Raw genomic sequence first — 7,035 nt, 5'->3', positions numbered from 1 at the left:
CACTAGCTAAAGAGCGAGCAGAAGATAGCAGAGGAACCCGGGAGAAGAACCGGAGAGCGCGGAGAAGAAGAACGAGACCCCAGAAGTCGAAAGAAGAGCCCCGGAGCTGCCTAATAAATTACTTTAAAAACCTGTCTAGTGTGTTTTTTTTATTGACACTTTTGTTCCAAGGTGAATGGGTAGGGGTATGATGTACCCCATACTCATTCACATAGGGTGGGGGGCCGGGATCTGGGGGCCCCCTTATTAAAGGGGGCTCCCGGATTCCGATAAGCCCCCTGCTCGCAGACCCCGACAACCAACGGCCAGGGTTGTTGGGAAGAGGCCCTTGTCCCCATCAACATGGGGACAAGGTGCTTTGGGGTGGGGGGGCCGCAAGGGTGCCCCCCTGCCCCAAAGCACCCACCCCCCCATGTTGAGGACATGCGGCCTGGTACAGTTCGGGGGGGGCGCTCGCTTGTCCCCACAGGCCGGGCTGCGTGCTCGGATAAGGGTCTAGTATGGATTTGGGGGGGACCCCCATGTCGTTTCCGGCGTAAGGGATTCCTCTTAAAATCCATACCAGACCCAAGGGCCTGGTATGCTCTTGGAGGGGGAACCCATGCTGGTTTTTTATTTAAAATTTGGCGCAGAGTTCCCCCTCAAGATCATCTGGGCACAAGTCGCATGCCAAAGTCGGATCATGCAAGACGGGGATCTGACTTTGATCCAACTTCAATGATAGTCAATGGGCTGAAATAGGATCAAAGTCAGACAAAAGTAGTACAGGGAGCATTTTCAAAGTCGGACCGACTTGTGTCGAACCAGTTAGGACGGCTCCCAAAGGGAAACATTGATTTTCACACGTCATGCGACAAGAGCTCTCAATGTCGGAGCGTTTGTCGCACTAGTGTGAACCCAGCCTTAAGGAAGCAGCCGAGAGGCCCATGGTAACTATGGAGAAGCTGCAGAGATCCACAGCTCAGGTGGGAGAATCTATCCATAGGACAACTATTAGCCGTGCACTCCACAAATCTGGCCTTTAAGAAAGACTGGCAAGAAGAAAGCAATTGTTGAAAAAAAGTCAAAAGAAGTCCCGTTTGCAGTTTGCAAGAAGCCATCTGGGGGATACAGCAAACAAGTGGAAGAAGGTGCTCTGGTCAGATGAGACCATAATTTTACTTTTTGGCCTAAAAGCAAAACACTGTGTGGTGGAAAACTAACACTGCACTTCACCCTGAACACACCATCCCCACTGTGAAACACAGTGGTGGTAGCATCATGTTGTGGAGATGCTTTTCTTCAGTAGGGACAGGAAAGCTGGTCAGAGTTGATAGGAAATTGGATTGAGCCAAATACAGGGGGAAATCTTAGAAGAAAACATGTTAGAGTCTGCAAGACTTGAGACTGGGGTGGAGGCTCACCTTCCAGCAGGACAACAACACAAAACATAGGTAGGACCCCACTGTCGCCACTTTTATCACAGCGCTGTTTTTTAATGGATTTGCATGTGAGTGTATACCCATTTTAATAAAATTTCCGGTTTTTAAGGATTTACACTATTTGGCCCCTTTTTTCTTTCTTTTTTGTTTGTCATCATCATCATTTGGTCTTCAACACTGTTCCGAGTGATCCGATCTACCTACCAGTTGTTTCACACTCCTCGGTTCTGACATCTGTTTGATGGACACAGCTACGCTATCCATTGCTCCTCCGGGCCGTCTATAGAGACACACACCACCTAAGCCTATCTGACCCCTCTCGGCGTACGCCCTGGCGGGTCCATTCAATCCGGTAAGCCTCTTCACTTTTGGTGGTGCTGTGTATATTTCCATCTCAGATGATATATGAATTTAAAGTGTCTAGCTCCTGAAGATTTTTTTGCCCTATTTCTCGGGAAGACTTTTCTTTGTCTACTCTACTTTGAACTGCCAGTTTAATGTTTAAGACATTGGACTTTTGTATATTTTTATAGCGCTACACTCATTTTGTATTTTATAACACAAAACATAAAGCCAGAGCGACAATGGAATGGTTTAGATCAAAACATATTTATGTGTTAGCATGGCCCAGTCAAAGTCCAGACCTAAATCCAGTTGAGAATCTGTGGCAAGACTTGAAAATTGGATGGAGAGCGTCTGTGAACAGCAATCTGACAAAGCTAGAGCTATTTTGCAAAGAAAAATGGGAAAAAATTTCACTCTCTAGATATGCAAAGCTGGTAGAGACATGCTTAACCACTAGAGGTCCGCGCTATAGCCGAATGACGGCAACAGCGCGGATCTACAATGCCGGGACGATGTCCATTGACGTCGTCCCCTTTCCTCGCTCCCTGCGCGCTCTCGTGAGCGCGCATTGGGGAAAATCTGTGTTGGCAGTGTTCCCTGGACACAGCCAATCACAGATTGCTGTAAATGGCCAATCAGGGCGGCCGTTTACAGCGCGATCGCCGCCTCCAATGAGAGATGATCTCAAATGTAAACATGAGATCATCTCTCATTGCTGGCTCTCTCTCCTCACACAGAGACAGCGTGTGAGGAGAGAGAGGATCTGTGACTCGTTGTGAGTAATTATCTATAGTTCTACAGTTGAAAAAACAAAGTGTGCCCTAACAGTGCCCAATCAGTGCCCCATTAGCATCAATAGCTAGTGCCATCTGTGCGCATCAGTGCCCATCTGTGCAATCACTGCGCATCAGTGCGCATCTGTGCAATCAGTGCGCATCTGTGCCACCTCATCAGTGTCCATCTGTGCAATCAATCAGTGCACATCTGTGCCGCCTCAACAGTGCCCATCTGTGCCACCTCAACAGTGCCCATCTGTGCCACCTCAACAGTGCCCATCTGTGCAATCAATCAGTGCACATCTGTGCCGACTCATCAGTGCCCATTTGTGCCACCTCAACAGTGCCCATCTATGCCACCTCAACAGCGCACATCTATGCAATCAGTACACATCTGTGCCACCTCAGTGCATATCTGTGCCCTCCTGTGCCGCCTCATTAGTGCACATCTGTGCTGCTTCATCACTGCACATCTGTGCGATCAGTGCCATCAATCAGTGCACATCTGTGCTCATCAGTGCCACCTCATCAGTGCCCATCAGTACAGGCTTAGCACACACCCGTGCAGTCTCATCACCACCAGCAACCAACCACGTCTAAAAGATGCTTTTCCGCTGAGGAGGCATACCAAATTCTTTCCACGGCTGACGAGAGCAACGGGGAGCTCTCTTTTTCCGCCGAGGAGGCATACCAAATTCTTTCCACGGCCGACGAGAGCAACGGGGAGCGCTCTTTTTCAGATTCCCTTTCAAATTAGGATCCTGAATCTGACATAAATTATGAGCCAGTCCTCAGTAGTGAAACACTGAGTGACTCAGAGGAGGAAGATGTTCGGCCCACTAAACAAAGGTGTTCTAGTGAGGAGGCAGTGGCACCCACCAGCACCGCAGTACCATCTACCAGCACCACAGTGCCATCCACCAGCACCGCAGTACCTCAAACAGAAAGGCCAAGTACCAGTGGGGTGTCACCTCAGCCCCAAAGGGTTAGGACCCATGCCACCCTTCCCTATGCCCTTCAGAACCCCTTGTGGCTTCCTTCTACTTCAGGAGAAGCTAACGTTCCCCCTTTCACTGCCCAGCCAGGAGTCCAGGTGGACACTGAGAATTTTACCCCATTTTTTTAATTTAATTTTTACGGAGGACATGTTGGCGTCAATTGTGGCCCAGTGCAACCTGTATGCACAGCAATTTATTTTGCCAAAATCCAACATCCTATTATGCCCATCCCTATGAGTGGAGAGACCTAACAGTGGAGGAGTTCAAGGTTTTTTTAGGCCTCACATTTAATATGGGACTCAACAAAAAAAATCAATTGCGTTCCTATTGGGCAACCCACCCTCTCCACCACATGCCGCTCTTCTCCGAGGTAATGCCCAGAACTAGGTATATGATGATAATGAGGTTCCTACATTTCAGTGACAATACCCAGTGCCCTCCCCGAAATGACCCAAATTATGACAGGCTTTACAAAATTCGGCCAATACTTAATTATTTTTCAGAAATATTCCCTCAATTGTTTACCCCGGACCAACACATATGTGTGGATGAGTCCCTGCCGATTCTGTACATACCGCTGCCTGATCTGGAACTGACCTTGGACTGTTTGACCATGATATTTGCCTGCCTCTTGGACTGATCTTGTACCCTGCAACTGGACTAGTGGGATTCAACACAGGGGTCTCACATATGTGAGGGGCTCCAGAATAGTTTTTCTGGATGAAGAAAACAATTTTCTTTGTTTTCTCATTCCTAGATTAGGGTCTGGAGACTCAGAGGCTTCAAAGAGATTTGGGTGGGAGAAGCCTCTACCCCTGTCCCCATTCTGTCCTGCACGGGGCCCTACTTCTGCCTGCTGCCTGTAGGACTTACTGCCGTCATGCCTCTGTCTGTCGCACTGACCACACCACATGGACCTGCCTACTACCAGGACCAATATTTTTGGCACTGCTAACAATATCTCTGCACTGACCCTGGACTGTATATGGACAGTATCCCTGCCTGCTGCCTGAAAAATTGTGTTCGCTGTTGCTGACCAAGTCCCTGCCTGCTGCCTGGACCAGTGCTATCCTCCTGTGGACAACTGCGCTACTAAAACCACAGGTAATCTTTTGTTTACCCATTGCTCAACATAATGTATTTTGAGGTGTAATTCTTGGTATGTTCATGCTATGTGTCCCTGGAACACCTGACGGTGTTCCTTGCATGTTGGGCCTCTGTATGTGGCCAGGCTGTGTAATTTATGCTCCTAGAATGCCTGAAGGTGCTACTTCAATGTTAGGCCTCTGTATGTGGTCAGGCTGTGTAAAAGTCTCACACATGTGGTATCGTTATACTCAGGAGTAGCAGAATGTATTTTGGGGTGTTGTTTTTGCTATGTAAATGCTATGTGTTGGAAATATCTTATAAACGGACAACTTTGTGTAAAAAAAAAATGCGTTTTCATTTTTTTCCACATTTTCCAAAAACTTTTGGAAAAAAATGAACAATTCAAAAGACTCATTATGCCTCATAGATTATACGTTGGGGTGTTAGCTTTCCAAAATGGGGTCATTTTGTGGGCGTTTCCATTGTCCTTGTGCTCTAGGGTGTAATAGGTAGTCAACAAGTTAGATGGGTAATTTATGCTCCTTGAACACCTCCTTGCATGTTGGGCCTCTGTATGTGGCCAGGTAGTGAAAAAGTCCCACACATGTGGTATCGTAATACTGAGATGGAGTAGCAGAATGTATTTTGGGGTTACATTTGTGGTATGCACATTCCATGTGAAAGAAATAAGCTATTACAATGACAATTTTGTGAAAAAAAATAAAAAATAAAATAAAATCTTAATTTTTCAAAGAATTGTGGGAAAAAAATGACAACTTGTGGCCAACATTTATGAAGAAAAATTGCTAATTTGCTAATTTTTTTCACAGAAACGAAGAAAAATGCATTTTTTTTCAACATTTTCTGTATTTTTTCATTTATAGCGCAAAAAATAAAAAACCCAGAGGTGATCAAATACCACCAATAGAAAGCTCTATTTGTATGAAAAAAAGGACAAAAAAATTATTTGGGTACAGTGTTGCATGACAGAGTAATTGTCATTCAATGTGTGAGAGCACTGAAAGCTGAAAATTGGTCTGGGCAGGAGAGGGGTTTAAGTGCCCAGTAAGCAAGTGGTTAAAAAGATTTGCAGCTGTAATTACAGCGAAAGGTGGTTCTACAATGTAATGAATCAGAGGGGCTGAGAACAAATGCACTCCGCACTTTTCAGATTTAGATGTAGAAAAAATTTTGAAAACCATTTATCATTTTCCTCTTACTTCACAATTATGTGCCACTTTGTGATGGAAAATTTCAAGGGGTAGGAATACTTTTTCAAGGCACTATATATATATTACATTATATACACACACACACACACACACACACACTACACAGGTACTAACATTTATATCCGATTCCCATTTGGGGGAGCAGGAAGGAATTGTTTTTCCCCCCCTGCTGTAGCAAATTGGAGCATGCTTTGCTGGGGTGGGGTTTTTCGCCTTCCTCTGGATCAACTGTGGGTGAAGGATTGTGTATATAGGATTGTATTATTATTTTTTGGTTGAACTAGAAGGACTTCTAGTTCTAGTAAGAAAAAGGAAACTCAAACTGCGCTAGGGTAAAAAAACAATAAAACTTAAACCCATTCAAAACTTACAAATAGACTCTCGTCAGGACAGGTATATCTTTTCTCTGCTGTGAGTCTCGTTGGGGAGCATTGGAGATCGCAGCATCATCCCCATTCTACTGGTAACAGCTGATCCACCTGATGTGCCCTGCAAGGATTTTCTGTATACAGGCTTCCCGTGATCCTCTGTAGTGGGGGATCGTGGGCTTCTGGTAAGCAGTAACCCCTTACTCACTGGTGGTGGATCTCCTCACAAGTTTTTTCCATTATTTGAAAAGTGGCACCATGTATGGTTGGACTTCTTTAATCACTGGGGATAACGCCATTTAGGCTTATTTGGACACTCACCGTGGTTATATCTCATAATTTTTGTTTTTGTTTAAGATACTGTTACTAGGATTATTGGTGCGACATCCCCACATGACAAGGTGGGGATGTCCAATATCTGATTGTACACATCCTGTATTTATTTTATACACTGGGTATATGACCATTCATGCAATTGGTGTATGAGAATACATTTCACCTTCTAGTTCTAGTGTCTTTTTTCAACCTATGTAACAGTGCTCAGCATAAATGAGTACACCCCTTTTGAAAAGTAATTTTAATAAATTTTAATATCCCACTTAATGAACACAAGAACATATTTCCAAAATTTTGACAAAACTGACTTTTTAGAATATTTGTTTAGCTCATTACATGAAAGTAAGGTTAATAATATAAATTAGATTACAAAACCTTCAGTTTTACTCAAACTAGTTGATGCAAAAATGAATACACCCCCCCCCCCCCCCCCCAACAAAAACTACTACATCTAGTATTTTGTATGACCT

The sequence above is a fragment of the Aquarana catesbeiana genome, linkage group LG01, assembly GCF_042186555.1.
Source record: "Aquarana catesbeiana isolate 2022-GZ linkage group LG01, ASM4218655v1, whole genome shotgun sequence".
Classification (NCBI taxonomy): domain Eukaryota; kingdom Metazoa; phylum Chordata; class Amphibia; order Anura; family Ranidae; genus Aquarana; species Aquarana catesbeiana.
The sequence above is the reverse complement of the archived record's forward strand: the minus strand, read 5'-3'. Positions refer to the sequence as shown.